Genomic DNA, 18,810 nt, shown 5'->3' on the forward strand with positions numbered 1-18,810 from the left:
ATTAAAGAAATGGCGCTTGGTCGAGTTATGCATAACGCTGTCCAATTGCAAAATACAACAGAATTTCACTTCTTGACATACATTTAATTAATAATAACGTAAATTTTGTACAATATTTTTAATAATTAAAGTAAATAAATTTGAAGTTCACTCAAATAAATAATCGATTACTGTCATCGACCACTTACATTCAATCTCGGTTAATTTGATTAATAATCACGGCAGGTAAAGTAAAATTTTTCTTTCAGTACCATAAAGTGCTACTTTACTTAAGCAAATGAGGGCAAATGAGTACAATAATGAATGACTTTAGACACGGTTGGCGATAAACAACGATTTTTTATAAGTGTTATAATATCACAAAACATTACCCATTTTTCTTTTAATTTCTCGTTTTCTGACTAGGTTTTGGATGATTCTTAAGCTTCCGTACTATATATTACCCGCTTTTAGTATAAACATAAAAAAATCCACCGTGTTTACCTTGCTAGATGATGGTCTCTGGCTACTTCAGCATCTAAATCATTTTATTTAGTTGTTGCAACTGGAATCAAAATCTCATTAAACGAAAATAGCGATGGTATAATTTGATTTTAAAAATGCATAGTCGAACAATTGATAGAAACCTTGAAATCCATCTATTATTATTCTTTTAGATATAAAAAATCAGCGTTTTAAATAAAACTCATATGTAATGCAGTTATAATTAGGTATTCTACATTAAACATAACATTGGAAAAAATATAACGAAGCAAAGGAACCCACTTTTTGAGTTTATCATGCAAATTTGGTACACCTATTGAAGATCCTTGAGATAAAAAAAAACTTATTCAGTGATTTTCCTGTCACCAAATCATCTACAAAGGTTTTTTCTGATTTATACTGGTTTAAATATCTTTTTAAAACTATGAGAATCTGTGGTATAAGCGTATCAGTATAGAAGAGTACGCTTAAGAAAAAATTTCATATGAAATTGACCATAGATATATCAATGCAAGGACTTCATTGACCGGATTTATTCTTACCACGATTCCAGATCATATGTGCTATTCTTTCCAAAGCATGTGTAGTCCTTATTCTGGCTCTTACCATAACATTTAGAACTCTATCTATTAGCGACAATCTCAACATTAACTGCTTCACTCTTCAGTACCTCAACAAGAATTTTTAATCTACTAGCTCTGTTGTTTTTTTGTAAAGCAATGCACATCGATTTTTGCTAGTCGCTTTGGTACACCTGATTGAAGAATGCACTTATCATGTCATCGGATCCGGGAGTTTTTGTAACCTTTGATTGTTGTATGACTTTTTGAACTTCTCATTTAACTGTCTTATAACCAGTTATGAATACTCGATGCATGAAATACCCGTCTCCGCTCTAGAAAACCACCAATAAAAACGGCAAGAATGATACATGAGGAGTTCAACATCACGAATGCATGGTCCCAAGAATGGAACGCATGGTAAAATAACATGCCCTGAATTACCAACAATCCACCAGGTTTTGATCTTAGACGTAAATAGGATCACTCTAAATAGGATCCGAACCAGACATGGCAGATATGCATACATGCTACATAAATGGGGAAAGAACCCGTCTCCACAATGTGACTGTAGGGAGAACCAAACCATTGACCACATTATTAAAGAGTGTCCGTCAAGATCCTACAATGATAGCCCTGAAGACTTCCTGTTTGCAACTTCAGAGTCAATTGATTATATTAATACACTTGATGTTTGTTTGTAACTATTTAAATTCGCTTCAAGCTTCGCTCTAGCAGTTTGTGGAGCGGATTAGAGGGATGGTTAAAACTTTAAAATATGTAGCCACAGAAACGGAGCATTCCCTCCCCTTCACCAGTGAAGACATATCAGAGGCTCTTAAAGACGTTAAGCCAGCAAAAGCACCAGGATTTGATAATATTCACCCTGAATTCCTAATAAATTGTGGCAAGTATACAAAAGTTTGATTGGCGCGATTTTTTACAGACATCATGGAAACTGGAAATATTCCACAAGAACTAAAGCGCTCTAAAATAATAGCCATACTAAAGCCAGGCAAACCCACCGACAACCTAAAAAGCTACAGACCAATTGCGCTTCTCTCTGCCATCTACAAACTATTAGAGAGGCTTATATAGAATCAGCACAGAACTGTTCCAGGTGATCCCAGTTGAACAAGTAGGTTTTCGACCACAACAAAGCTGCGCGGACCAGGTAATGTCACTCACCACCTACATCGAAGCGGGTTTCCAAAGAAGACTTAAAACTTTAGCGGCATTTATTGATCTCTCGGCAGCTTACGATAGAGTATGGAGAGGGCCTCATATACAAAATTCTCCGTGCAATCCCCTGTAAACCAATAGCACGCCTAATAGAAAGCATACTCAACAACCGAATGTTTCAAGTAGTGATGGGCACAGATATCAGCCCACCAAAGAAACTCAAGATTGGCCTACCACAGGGGTCAGTCCTCTCTCCACTACTATTTAGCCTATACTTAGCAGATATGCCGGAAACACAATCAAGAAAGTTCGGATACGCCGAGAATGGGACCTCACTACACGATGCAGAACACTAGAAACGTCTGAAGAAGTTCTGACGGCAGACTTATATATATATATATATATATATATATATATATATATATATATATATATATATATATATATATATATATATATATATATATATATAAACAAATGAAATAGAGAATGTGGAAAAATCCCCTTACGAATAACTCACACATCCACTATTTCTGGCTGGGAAAAATTTTTCGAATAGAATCAAAGATCCAAACACCAGTTCTTAGAAATGTGTTTCGCCCTCTTCAACCTCCGTGGGCTCATCGGTAAAGATGAGAGGTTGAATATCTTTAGACACATTCCATCAAAAAACAACATCCGAGACATAGACATAACAGGAGCGTAAATCTACGCCCAACCTGAAAATATATATATATATATATATATATATATATATATATATATATATATATATATATATATATATATATATATATATATATATATATATATATTGGGCAAAATATTTTCGCAAGTGGCGACTTCAACCAAATGCATCCAAAACAGAAGTTAGTTGCTTTCACCTGAACAATAATCTTGCTGGAAAGGAACTCAACATACGCATACGGTTTGAAAATACCACACTTACCCACAACAAAACACCTAAGTAACTGTGCGTAACACTAGACAGAACGCTATCATTTAAAGAGCATCTAACAAAAACTGCCCAAAAGTTGAGTACAAGAAATAGCATCATACAGAAGCTCTGCGGTACCACCTGTGGAGCATCGGCTTCCACTCTCCGCTCTACTGCCTTAGCCCTTGTTTTCTCGACCGCTGAATATTGTGCTTCAGTTTGGCTACACAGCCCACACGTAAAAAAGGTCGACACTCAGCTGCACAGCACTATGAGGATGATAGCTAGTATAATTAAATCAACTCCCACCCAATGGCTTCCAGTAGTAAGTCACATCCCACCTCCACATTTACGACGAGTTGACGCACTTACACGTAAATACAAAAAGATCATGAACAATATAAATCTGCCGATCCACCAAGATACCGAGGATGCATGAAATACCAGTCTCCGCTCTAGAAAACCACCAATAAAAACGGCAAGAATGATACATGAGGAGTTCAACATCACGAATGCATGGTCCCAAGAATGGAACGCATGGTAAAATAACATGCCCTGAATTACCAACAAGCCACCAGGTTTTGATCTTAGACGTAAATAGGATCACTCTAAATAGGATCCGAACCAGACATGGCAGATATGCATACATGCTACATAAATGGGGAAAGAACCCGTCTCCACAATGTGACTGTAGGGAGAACCAAACCATTGACCACATATTAAAGAGTGTCCGTCAAGATCCTACAATGATAGCCATGAAGACTTCCTGTTTGCAACTTCAGAGTCAATTGATTATATTAATACACTTGATGTTTGTTTGTAACTATTTAAATTCGCTTCAAGCTTCGCTCTAGCAGTTTGTGGAGCGGATTCGAGGGATGGATTTATAAAAACTCGAATTGAGTCCAGAAAAACTATGACACTATGCTAAATCGGAAGACATCTTCGAATATAATTCTTTAACCATATTCTTTTTTCTATTTATGTACCTAATTTTGTAATTTGCTTTATATTTATTTTAGTATTAAAACATTTGGGTGACGTCAGGGAGACAGATAAGTTGGACTATTTTGTTATAAAAAGAATAATTTAGTATAATTTTCTTAAGTTAAATTTTTAATAGCCTTGTGAAACCAGAAAATATTTTCCAATTTAAACCGAATTTATGTATTTAAGTTCAATAACCTATTACATTTCCCTGAAAAAATACATTAATATGCTAATTTCCAAAAGAAATTCGCATATTAATATATTTTTTCTAATTTTTATTTGCCGTGGGGGGGGGGGCAGAAAATATTTTTTATTTCAACGCAATTTTAGTAAAATACTAAATAGTGTGTTAGGCAACTTCTGTAAGCTATTACATTTTCGTTTCGAAATATTTTTTTTTCGTCTGTTAACATTTTTTCAAAATTTTTAATTGTCTTGGGGGGGGGGGGCAGAAGATATTTTCCAATTTCGAAAAAATTTTACCAAAATACTTAACAGTTGATTGGGCAACTTTTGTGAGGTATTACTTTTCCATCGCAAAGAAAAATTTTTTTTCGCCTTTTTCGATGCACCCTATTGTTCACCCCTAAGAAAAAAGTATGTTCGGGTGTAACAATTCATTGGAGCGAGGTGTATTAACCCTAGTCCCCGAGTCTAAGACAGGAGTCACTCTACCGCGCTCCAATGCTCCAGGCCATCCCTTTCCCCCCTATAGCACGCTGCCTGATGCGCGATAGGGGCACAACTATCAGCCAAATGCTCTTCGCGTGGGAATCCTGGGTAATAGAATTCCAACGTGGTGCCCTAATCGATTTGCAAATCAGGCCAGCGTGAAGCGCTTGTGACTTGTCCGCGGTACTAAAATTGTTTGCTTGGGCCCCAGGCCTCTGATCCTCAAGCGAGAAACGATCCTCTTTGAGAAACGCGAGCCATAGAATAGTCGGTGCTGGGATTAAGACTGGTAGAGAGAGTTACAAATGTAGATACGAAACAGAGTAGGGATCACAGATCCTGTAGAAAGGATAACACCTACAAACTGGATTTGTCTTAATTACTAATTTACACATAAATGTTTTGTAGTTATGCATTTTAGTTTTCTTTTGTTTTGCCTAATATATGTATCTTTTGAATGTTAATTTCTATAAAACTGTATATAAGTTGAAAACATTTACATACAAATTAATTGGCGAAAAAACCTCATTGCATACAAATATTTGACGAATTCTACTAGAAGGTTCCCAAATTACGACACTACCAATTTAATGTGGTTACTTTTGTCAAGGAGAACACACTGTACTAACATTTGTTTTATTTTTATGTTTTGTCCTCAATAATTACGTGTGCAATTTAGAAAAAATTGATAAAGAAGAATTAATCAATTTGCATTACGTGTGGATGTTGCACAATATCACTTGAATTGACAGTATAATTGGGACAGGCGATAAATAGAAATTTTCGTAATAAGGTCAATTTTATTTCCTTACTGGTGATGGCAAATTTTTATTATACAGAGTTTAATTAAAAAATGCAAAAAGATAAATATAACCAGCATATTACAAACGAATTATAGAACGACTACTCAGTAGCAGACTCAGTTGCATGGGAAGACTCACAGGAAAATGACAGACAAGATAATAAACCAGATTGATGGGATAAGGCCGTTGAAAACAATATAGAAAAAAAAACGAAAAAATTTATGAATATCTTGCTTAAGTCCAAAAATTGAACACAAAAAATAGTTTACAAAAACATGGGCAAACATTCGAAGAAAGGTCATCAAGAAACCAAATAAAACATTTGAAAAAATTGCGCTGACATAAACAGCTACCTAATGGGAAAATACGAGCAAATACTAATGAAAACTTCAAAAACCATTCGCACAGAAAACATTTAATGAACTGAATTTACAGAAGAAAAAAATCTTTTTATTCTTGATTCCAGGAATTAGACATTGGTTTTCTTATTTCCCTACTTGGATAAATTTTGTTATTCGGGAGGTTTTTGGGGTCACTGAACACGAATACCCATCAGAACCGACTCTAGAAATTCCAGAAGATGACGTGCCATGGTGCCTGTTCTAATGGCACATTTGTGTTCCTCAGACACCCCAACACACTTGACAACCCCAAAAACCCCAGAAACTCCAGAAGATGACCTGCCTTAGGCACCAGGTGCTCCGTGGGTTGAGTCTGATGGCATATTCATGTTCAGTAACCCCAAAATCTAAAGAGTAATAAGTTTGCATTCATTTAGTACCAATAACTATCGAAACTACAGAAGATAACGTGCCTTAAGTACCAGGTGCTTTGGTGTATGTTCTGATGGCGTATTTATGTTCAGCAACCCCAAAAAAACGTGAGTAATCCATTTGCATCAATTAAGTGCCGAAAAAAACTCTCGAAACTCCATAAAATGACGCCCCTTGCAGTAACCCTGGGGACCAGGTTATCCGGGAGTCAGTTCTGATGACATATTCGTATTTAGCGACCTCAAGAACCCTCTAGTAATCCATTTGCATCAATTTAATGCCAAAAACCCTTGAAACTCCAGAAGATGACGTCTCTTGCAGTGATCCAGGTCATAAGGTGCTCCAGTGGTCTATTCTGATGCGACATGTTCGTGTTTAACGACCTCAAAAACTCCCCGTGTAGTCCAGTTACATCAATTTAGTGCCGAAACCCCTCGAAACTTCAGAAGATGATGTGCCTTAGTAGAAAACCTGGGCACCAGGTACTCCGGACCTCTCTGCTGATGGCATATTCGTGTTTAGCGACCCCAAAAACCTGTAAGTAATCCGTTTACATCAATTTAATACCGAAAGCCCTCCAAACTCCAGAAGATGACGTCCCTTGCAGTGATCTTGGGCACCAGGTGATCCAGAGGTCTTTTCTGATGGCATATTCCCGTTTAACTAGCTCAAAAACCCCGTGTAGTCCAGTTGCATCAATTTAGTGCCGAAACCCGTCAAAACTCCAGAAGTTGACGTGCCCTAGTAGCGACCTAGGGAAGGAAGGAACTTCAAGAGCGCACTATTTTTAAGGAATCTAGTGACTAGACATGAACTAAATCAGAATCCTATCACCCGTAATCGGACGGAATGTTAGAGCTTATGAATAAAAAAAATGGCAAGCATTTGGCAAAAATGGCGTCCAATCATCAGCGAGACTAGGACCACAAACCTTTCGCTTTTCGTTCTTCGTAATGGTCTACAAATTTGCCGTTAATTAATCAGTGGGATTACCTTGTGATCTAGAGTTTGGATATCGACCTGAAGAAGATGTAGCTAGTACAGATTAGGTGAACGAATTACGACGAAGGATGGTACACGAGTTGGTCCATTTTAAAATGGATATGGAATGAGAAGGCCTAGATCTATAATCTAAAGAAGCAAAAGGGTTGTCCTCTTAATTTGCAGCTGTTCTCGGAAGGTGCTTACCTTATTAGGGAGAAGAATAACGATGTCATCATAGTTCATTGAGGTGTTTGTTTTTTTCCAGGAATTATAACGACTACGAAGTTGCCAACTTCCAAATCTCTCAAGTTGTTACCATCTTCTAAATTGAATTCCTCTCAAAACTCTGCTACTGATGATTTAGTTTCTGAAAATTATGTGTCAGAAGATGATTCTTTAAAAATATTCTTCTTTACCATAACTAATATCATCTTTTTCTGGCGTGTCAGTTCCAGTCATACATCAATCTTTCTTTTTGTCACCCTTTCTAGTAGCTATTCTCGGACCTGCTTTTGGAAAAGGTTGAATATCTTCAGGTGAAATAAAAGAATGCGTTTGGTTCCATTTCATATCTATTCAAAGCTGCTTTTATAGCACATATCTATTCTGATTCCGAACTGTCTGTTAGATAAGCTCCTAAACTTCCTGGTCGTGAAATATATATTTACATAAAATACGGAGACCTTAGTACATCAAAATCCATTTTTTATATGAGTGCTGTTAATTAAAGAGTACATCAGCCGATTTTAGATGTCTTAAGGATCCATAATGACCAAGGAAGGAACTTCAAGAGCGATCTATTCCAAGGAATCTAGAGCCGAGGCATGAAAAAATCAGGAACTCAACCTATGGGGCTTTTCATCGATTGCCATTTGTTTCGAGCTTCTGTCATAATATGTTGTATAATCTGTGATTATACGACATATGACAGAAGCTCGAAATAAATGATTGTGAATGAAAAGCCCTATTACCCGCAATCGGACGGAATGGTAGAGTGGATGAATAAGACAATTGTCAAGTATTTGGCAAAAATGGTGTCCAATCATCAGCGAGACTGGAACCAGTACCTTCCGTTTTTCCTAAGAGTTTAATTTGCGACTTTGGATTCGTCATGTCCAGTCCAATGTGTTTCCGTCTTCCCCTATGGTCAGTAACAACTCCTTAAAAAAATAAAATAAATTAAAATAGGTTTTTATCATACGGATAAAACCAATATTAGACAAGAAGGAATAATAACTAAATAAAATAACAGTGATTTTTCCCTATATTCATATTCATATACCAAATTATTGTTAGAAATAAATATACCTGACACTAAAAGTATGTATATGATATTTGACTGCTCTTGAAAGTGTTATAATGAGTATAATTTTCTAGTACAAATCTACTCTAATCCTGTATTATTTTCATGGTGTATCTCAAACTTTTCAAATACTACGTAAAAATAAATCCTTGATAGCAAATCTTAAATTCTTCCTGCGACGATTTCAATCTACGAAGATTCTTTGTTTTGTCAATCTTGATTTATTCTTAGATATTCGTAATCGGTAATTAGAGAAGACCTTTCTTTACAGCAATTAATCAAATTTACACCGATTCTTCTCTAATAAATTGTAAACAAATATTTAGATAATTAATTTGGATGTTCGAGTGTTGGTACCCTTGAGTGCCATGGTTATTTATGCATCATTACTCCCCTATTTTGAATATGTTCTCCTCGTATGACCTTTCTTACGTCGTGTACATTAATTTATGTTACAATGATAAATGCACAAAATATAATATGTTATTAGCTTTTTATTTATTTAATGGTTTTGCACTTTATAGAAAATGAGATAAAATCACTGATATTAAATATCAGCGATTAGTGATTTTATCATAAATTCAAATTTTGAAAGACGTTGAACTAAAAGCGAAGCTGCTTTGTCAGATTTTAAATTGTATTTTTAACAACTATCCTGTATATGCTAGAAAAGTGATCAAAACAGCTTATACCTGTTATATAGGGCTTTTTATTTACAGTCATTTATTTCGGTCTTCTGTCATATGTTGTTTAATATTAAGATATCTACGTGGAAACAAATAAGTCTATGTAAGAACTATTTTAAAGATTATTCTAATAGAGATTTTCAAACTTTGACAGATATTAGCGGTCATATTGTTGAAGCTACGTCTGTCAAATTGGCTGTCCTTTATTTAGTGGGTATTGTCAAATCATCATAAATATATCGTACAACAATATGCACAAATGATAAAATTGTTTTATGAAGAAGGGTTCTGTGATTGAGCAACGTTCTATCGTCATAATCATCCTACCTAGAGGAATATTCGTATTGTCGTTAATAAATTTGAGTCCACTAGTTTAGGAAACAATCAAGAACCATACGTTGACGAAACGTAGGATCTACTAAAAACATGAGAGTGCCATAAGAGTAGGAAAGCTATGAATAGGAAATGATACTGAAACGGATCGCTGAATCTGTGAAGACTAAAATTATTTCAGAACAAGCAGAGTTCAGACCCGGAAATGATTTTTTTTTATTTTTCTCTTTTTCGTGTCTGTTTTCTTCATTTAAGTCAATAAAATTGTGTTTTGACTAAGAAAGTTATGGGGTAGTTCTGATTTCTTTCATTATATATGTATTTTGGGCTGATGAATCCGAATATGAAGTTTGCGGACATAATTTCGTGACGAAACATTGAGTAAATCAAGAAAAAAGCCAAAATTTCTGTTTTCCCACTTTTTTGCTTAAATCTTAAATAGTTTTGTTAAAACTATTAACTTTTATTAAATGGTTTGGCAATAGAAATTAAAGTACTTAAAATTATCTACAAGTATCACTATTTACTTTTTTTTTCAGAGGAACCTTTCGGTCTACAGTGCAAGTTGAAAATTGTCAATTTTTAACGGTCTCTACAAAACCCACTTTTTATATTTCAAAACTTTATTTTTTATTAGAATCCTGTCATTTGAATCAAATGAACATGTACTCATGAAATGAAACTCACTACTACGGTATATTTCTTGAAAGTATTAAAAGGACTGCCAAGGTAATTGTGAATGCAGGAAGGCGGGCCTCCATTGTTACCCAATTTACACATCATGCGAGGGACTCTGTGACAACGTTGAGCCCCCGGAAGATAGCTCTGATATAGACGTAGAAGAGACAGAAGAAAGAGGCAGGGGTATGTAGAATCTCACAAGTTATTTCGTTATCGTTAATCTCTCCTTGATATATGATCACAAATTAGTATCTCACCACCTCTTTTATTTTCCAGGGGAACGACCCCTGACGTTGACGATGGAGCAATCAGACCCTGGGACATGATGCCATCGAAGAACCTCAGCCCAATGCGGAAGGTATGTTTAATCTCACAATCTATTTTGCAATCGTCATCTCTCCTTTAGAACTGACACTATCTCTTGTATTTTCCAGAACAAGCAGAATATATATATCGGTACCCATCGCCACCGGAGAATCACAGCTAAGACCTTCTAAAAGACAACGGCTCATATAATTTTATATTATACAACATTTTGTATTTCAATTTGTTTTGTATTTTAATTTGCAATATTAATATTATTACACGATATTTTAAGTTTTATTTTGTTAGGGATAAAAACCTTCCAGATAAAAACAATAAACAAAGAAAACATCAATATTAATACAAATGATGAAAACAGCTACGAAACTATAATTAATCTGATGAATGAGAAGAAATATTTATTTTATAGCTACGGAAGTAAGCAAAAAAGACCCATCAAAGTTATGGCCAAAAAATTGGATCACTCATGTGATGCAAAAAGAGTTACACATGACCTGAAGTACAGGAACTACAGAATAATTGATACTTCACCGAAAACTGCGTATCTCAGTGAATAAAATCAATCAGTAGTAAATCAGATCATGCCAATTTCACCTACAAAAGAGAGCAACATCAACTTATTAAAGTAGATACAATTCAGGTTCATATTGTAGATTTTGCAAAATGCCGGGGGTTACATTTGGATAAGAGACTACGTTGAAAATTTCACATTAAAAAGAAGAGACGAACTCAATACAAAGTTTAAAAAGATGAACGGGATGCTTGGAAGTCCTTCCGTTTCTCTATTCCTAGTCCTAGTTCCTTTTTTCCTAGTCCTTCTATCGGGGCCTGAAGCTGGGCTGAAATTGTAGAGCTCGAAATTAGCAGTCCAAGTTACAATAAGCTTAACTGTGAGTATTTTCTTTTCTATTTTTTACCAATTGAAGATGAACCCACAATTTAATAATTCATTATCCAAAAGCGTCATTTATTACCTTTTATTTATTACCTTAGCCAATGCTAAGGTTCAAAACGACCATTTAAAGAATAAATTTGACACATCATTCAATGTTGCAATTACCAAAAGACAAACACCTCTTTAATTTATTTTACGATCAATGTTAAGTAAGGATTTTTGTGCAAAAATTCGCAAAAAGTGTACTAATTACATCTTCTTCAACCTCGTGACAAAATCTTGACACCTTTCTAAATAAAAGAGTGATTGTATTGTTAATACCTTCTATTACTGACGATGATAACATTTGATAATAACTCTTTAGATATTCTTGCGAAATACACTTGAACATGTAAAATTGATGAACTGCATTAAAATTATTTGAAAAAGATGAGAGAGTGATATCATCTTATTTATCACCCAAACAATTAATTTGTTGTCTTTTCTATTTGACTTTGAAGTTTCATAAAAGAACTTCTGATAATTGATTTGATGGAAAAATGTTAAAATAAAATTTTGTAAACAAATAACGAAATGTCAATGTGAATAGCATCATCGAGGTACGAAATTTTTTATAGTTATGCTCTGGATTGTTTGGAAAGGCCATTACAATTTGTCGTCTAGTTTGTTTATTGCTAAGAATGTTATCTTTATATACTTTGAGAGGATTTTAATTTTGTATTGATTTGTTTGTCAAGAATAAGTTTTAACGGCACATATTGAGATTATTGAAACGACAGGATTGATAGGAGTAATTTCCTAAACCAATGATGTGGAATTAACTCCTTCCGTAGTCCTGCTGCCTGCAAAAGACGGAAACAGAAAACCAAAGGAAAACATCAGAAATCATCAGATCATATCTCCTTTTATGAAGACTATCAAAATAATAAGATCTCCTATCTCCTGCTAGCCCAAAAAGAAAAGAGAATCTGAGAGTGAAGAAGTAGGTAAGAGAAATAAGAAAATAAAATAGAAGATGCAAAGAAGAGATATAAGGATTAAAACAGTAAGCCTTAATGAGGTGAAAATAGATAGAAAGGCTTGAAAATAAATCAAAAAGAAACGATATTGTAGTAACTGGATTAAATATTGATACAGATGAAGAGAAAATAAACGAAGATATGCCAGATTTTACCTGGCACTAAGAACACACCTAAATGAGAAAGAGCAACGAAACTAGAACAAAAAACTGAAATTTGTGTTTGCTAGAAATAAGAGAATACGTGGAAAAACATAGGATTATGCAAAAAAGAGTCGGCTGAAAAAGTTAAAGGAACAATATTTATAAATTTATTTTTATAAATGATCTAACAACCAAAGAAAGAAAATTGAGAAAAGACGTAACTAAAATATGTAAAGAACTCAGAGAAAACTATAAAACGGTAAAAGTAGGTTTTAAAAAGGTTATAGTAGACAGAGACGAATGGAGATGGAAAAGAAAGTAATTATTAAAAATATTGTGTGCAAAAACGGAAGGTAGTGAAAAAGGAACATCATCATCATAATTATCTTTGCCTTATCTCCATGCGGGGTCGGCTTCCCTAATTTCATTTCTCCACACAATTCTATCTTGGGTCATATCAGTGTCAATCCCTTTACCAACATGTCCTGCCTTATCGTCTCCCCTCAGTTTTTCTTTGGTCTTCGTCTCCTACTCCTTCCAGGAATCTGCACTTCAGCTATTCTTCGTATTAGGTGATTAACGTCTCGACGTTTAACATGACCAAACCATCTTAACCTATGCTCTCTCATTTTGTCATCAATTGGTGCCACACCTAGACTTCTCCTAATATACTTATTTCTAATTATATCCTTCTTTGTCACTACACTTATCCATCTAAGAATTCTCATTTCCGCCACATGCATTCGTTGTTCTTCTTTCTTCTTCACTGCCCAACATTCAGTTCCGTACATCATAGCCGGTCTTATGGCTGTCTTATAGAATCTTCCCTTTAGCTTCATTGGAATTTTTCTGTCACACAACACACCACTCGCTTCTTTCCACTTCATCCATCCTGCCCTAATTCTACTGCATGCATCTCCATATATTTCTCCATTACTCTATAATACCGATCCTAGGTATTTAAAACTATTGCTTTTCACAATCATTTCACCATCCAGAGATACCATTTTATTTGTAGTAACTCCATCTTTAAATGGACATTCCAAATACTCTGTTTTTGTCCTACTAAGCTTTAAACCTTTTTTCTCCAGAGCTTGTCTCCACTGTTCCAGTTTTCGTTCTAAGTCTCTTTCACTATTTCCTATTAACACTACATCATCAGCATACATTAGGCACCATGGAATGCTACCCTGTAGTTTCGCTGTTATCTGGTCCAAAACTAATGAGAATAAATAAGGACTAAGCACCGAGCCTTGGTGCAGTCCTACTTTCACCTGAAATTTATCTTTCTCTCCCACACCTGTCCTAACACTAGTCATTACTCCCTCATACATATCTCTCACAATCTTTACATATTCGCCAGATACTCCTTTCTTATTGAGTGCCCACCACAGAATCTCTCGAGAAACTCTATCATATGCTTTCTCAAGATCAGTGAACACCATATGAGCGTTGGTTTTTTTATTCCTGTATTTTTCCATCAGTTGCCTTACAATGAAAATTGCATCTGTTGTTGATCTGCCCTGCATAAAGCTAAATTGATTATCGGATATTTCGGTTTCTTCACGTATCCGTCTATCAATTACTCTCTCCCATATTTTGCCATGGTGTGGCTAAGTAGTCCTATGGCCCTGTAGTTTGTACATTATTGTATATCTCCCTTGTTTTTGAAGACAGGTACTAATATACTGCTTCTCCATTCGTCTGGCATTTGTCCAATTTCCATAATTCTATTAAATAGACCTGCTAGCCAACTTATTCCTGTCTCTCCCAATGTTCTCCATACTTCTCCAGGAATATCATCTGGTCCGACTGCTTTTCCTTTCTTTATTTTTTGAAGCGCTTGAGCCACTTCCTCCTTTGTTATTCTGGTAACCATTGCTGTTGCCGTCTCCGTTAACTCCACAGACTATCTGTCAAATTCTTCATTTAATAAACTGTCAAAATACTTAGTCCATCTCTTTTTAACATCCTTTTCGTGAATTAGTATTTTATTATTTTCATCTCGGATACATCTAATCTGATTAAAATCTCTTGTTTTCTTTGCTCTCTGTTTGGAACAGAAGTCGGAAAAACGGAGACAATTTGTGCCAAAAAGCAAGGAATATGATAAAAGCAAAACTGACAAAACCCTGGCTATGACAACTGACACGAATAAATAAAACCAAAGAATGAAAAGCATGAACCACATACACATACATCAAGTAAGGAAAAAATGAGCGTATTATTTAGAAGATTAGAGCTTGGAGTTTGAGGCAGCAGAAATAAGTATACTAGCAATATCAGAAGCCTAGAAAAAAGGACAAGAATAGTAAAAGTGGAAAATAATCATACCTTAATAAATAGTGGAGTATCAGAAGGTAAAAGAGCATCTCTTGTAGGTGTAGGTTGTATGATACATACAAGAGTGGAAAAACAGATTTACTTCTGGAAAGTAAAGATGGATTTTGGGGAGAGTTAACGTATGAAACAAAAGCAGCCAGTGGTGAAATATGCATTGCCATAGCCAATTCATTATGTGAAAAAACCTCTAAGACGCTATTTTGACTATTGAAAAATTAGAAAATGTGGTTACTTACGTCCGGTGTAGGCTAGTTCCAAATACTTGTACAAACAGTCAAAATTTTACCCTTTGCTTTCAAATTAAGTCGTTTACTTATTTCCAGGTTCACACTGATGATGGTCAGTTTAGACCGAAAACGTTTTGTGTTTTGTAATTTTCCACTACCTTGTGGATAAATTTTAAAGACTTTTTAATAAAGTCATATATACCTACATACAACGGAAGTGTTTACTTCATTCTACGTTAACATTATTTTGATTTTCTACAGATCTTAAGTTGGCCTGGTTTATTTATTTTTTGTACATCTTTGAAAGTAGCATGGAAGTTATCAGAAAGCGAAGCATGAGAGGGGGACCACGAAGGAAGGGAAAAGCTGCAATCAATGAGGATATCAAAGAGCTGAGAATTAGAAATTGAAAACAGAAAGCAAGAGACAAAAAAGCCGTACGATCTTTTTCAAAAGATTTCCGGTCTCAAATAGTATATTAAGTATGGAGAACGGTAAGGGCTTTATACCGATCGAAGACAATTGTTTGGAGGAGGAGCGGAACGACGACTCCAATTATTGTCTGAGATCGGTTACCCTTAACGTTCGACATGCTTATAACGTTTTTTGCACGATTGATACCATTATAAATTATAAAATTAAACATTTTCGTCATATTGACTAGTTTCATTCATTTTATCAAGATAGATACTTTGGTTGTTAGGTAGTAACTAGGGTACAAAACAGCAATGGAGAATTGAGTTTTTATTTAGTTGTCAATAATTTTAAGTACAATTTTGATTATTATAAATTAAAATATGAGCGAAAGTGAATTTGAAGAAATCGAACGGGCTTGGGAAGAAGGATGTTCCGCAATTATTCCCGAAAAATCCAAAATCCGTTATCAAAATACCTACCAAAGTTTTAAAAAATGGTGCAAAGGCAAGAATTTAAGAATCGAAGAAAAGACTCTATTGGCATATTTCGTTCAAAGACATATGCAGTTGAAAGCTCCTGAAAGCCTCTGGGCAGAATATTCAATGATTAAATCCACCGTTTTTCTTTATGATGGCATTGATATTTCCAAGTTTTGAACTTTGATCGCGTATTTGAAGAGAAAAAATGTTGGCTATAGGCCTAAGAAAGCGAGCATTTTTACACGGGAGCAATTTGAAAAATTTCTGATGGAAGCACCGGATGAAGAATTTCTAGTTCACAAGGTAATATAAGCTAGTTTAGGTAAAAGAAATACTCTAATGAAGATTTTTTCATAATTTGTAGGTCGCAATGATATTGGGAATATCTGGTGCCTGTAGAAGAGAAGAATTATATAATATTACTATGAATGACATCCAACAAACCGATGGTTTAATGATTGTAAAAGTACCCAATACAAAAACGAACATCCAGCGTAATTTTACAGTCGTTAATAAACCAGACGATAAAATTCCACATTTAGAAATTCTGCAAAAATAAATTAAAATTAAGAGATTTTTTAACTCGACGGTAAGTGAATTACTTACCGTCGAGTTGGAGTACTTACCGTCGAGTTGGATTACTTACCGTCGAGTTGCTAGTAAATGTCACCTACTGACGTAAAATCTGTCACGGTAAACAGTCAAAAATGATCAATCGTGCAAAAAATTAGTTTTTTGTTTAAATTCATGCATTATAAATATTTCTCTATGAGAGTAATCCAAAGCAGAACTATACAGGTATTGTACTGGCGCATCCTTGATCGGCGCTTGAGCTTTTTAAGAAGAAAGGTTGTGATATGATGTACAAAAATTGTCATGTGATTTGACGCCATTATTAATAAATTTTAAAATTAGCTAAATAAACTTAATTGCGGTGATCTTGAACACATTAAATGCTTTTTGCTCGAGTAAGATGCTGTAATTAAAATAATGGGATGCATTGAATTGCTGATTTTTTCTATAACGGCTAAGTGACTCACAACACGTGGGGTACAAGTTTTTTTATATATGTAGTTCCTAATTTAATTGTGTGACTATTAACAATATTGCCTTAACAAGAAACTGGTCCTGTTAATTGTTCTATCGGAGTGAACTAGATAGATGATTTTGCAATTAACAGAGAAAAATTAGGAATTATATGAAGAAAAAATCTATGCAGAATTTTTGCACCAAATAAAACTTAAAAATATATAAAAGTCAAAGTTTTTCAGCATAATAAAAATATTAAAAATATTTCTAAAAGATATTTAATTGAAAAACTTATTGGACCATTTTCCTGGTGACACCTCCATGGCTTCTAAAAATTACAAGCCAAATGGATGCTGCAGTGACGGAATTCTAAAAGTTACAATTCACAACCCAGTCGACAGCTTGGTAAATTCCAACTAGGACAGTCAATAAGGATATTTGGCTCCGAATTCCCTCCTACTACATCGATTTACTTGATATTTTCAGAGTAAGCAGGGAATAGATCAGGAAATAAAGTCTACCCCATGCCGATGTGCTTTTATCTTGGGGTGGTTCCCACTCCATCTGGGGGGTGGAAAATTTTTTGGTTAAAATAACCACGGAAGTGGCTAGAGAACCTAATTCTAAGCAAAAACTGTTCTATATTTTTTTTGAAAACTCAATAGTTTTTAGAGTTATTTGTGGTTGAAAACTGTCAATTTTCATTGAAAAATGACACCTTTTCGGACGGTTTTTTGCGTATACCTTAAAAACTATGCATCTAACGATAAAAACTATATAAAATGTTATTGTAGCTTATAAAAAAACAAAGAGACTCGTTCCTTCATACATCTTCTAGTTATATTACAAAAAGAGATATGGTAGGTGAGAAAAGTTTGTTTTCTTTGGTGCATGCTCAAATCGGTGTATTCAACTTGAAATAACAGAGAAACGATCGATTTTAGGTGTAATTAGTAATAATACTAATATTTTTTAGAGTGCTTAAAAAAACCTTTAAAATGAGCAATATTAAATGTCGATTACATTCAACCTAAGCGAGATATGCTGCAAAATATTGATGGCTAATATATTTTAAGAGAAAAATGAGAAGTGTATTTTTCACTTTATCCTTCAGAATTTAAATACATCATTTTCCTTCTACAATACTTTTTATTATAGTTTTATTTCTATGTTTAAAAAGTTGGATGAGTTTAAAATAAATGATTTTTGAAAAAAATAAGCTCAAATTATAGAGGGCATTTTACATACGAGAAAAAAAAAAGATAGCAAACATAAGCGTAGGGTTTTTTTAGGTAAAAATTTTGTTCTGCTTTTCATTACTGTATCTCTTATTGTTTTCAAGTTACAGGGAGAAAAAGGAAGCTTTTTAAAAAATTTTAAAACTGCGCTCTATAATTTGATTTTATTTTATTTCAAAAACCATTCATTTTAAACCCATCCAACTTTTTGAACATAGAAATAACACTATAATAAGAAGTATTGTAGAAGGAAAATTATGTATTTAAATTCTGAAGGATGAGGGGTGAAAAATATACTTCGCATTTTTT

This window comes from Diabrotica virgifera, chromosome 4, assembly GCF_917563875.1.
Source record: "Diabrotica virgifera virgifera chromosome 4, PGI_DIABVI_V3a".
Lineage (NCBI taxonomy): Eukaryota > Metazoa > Arthropoda > Insecta > Coleoptera > Chrysomelidae > Diabrotica > Diabrotica virgifera.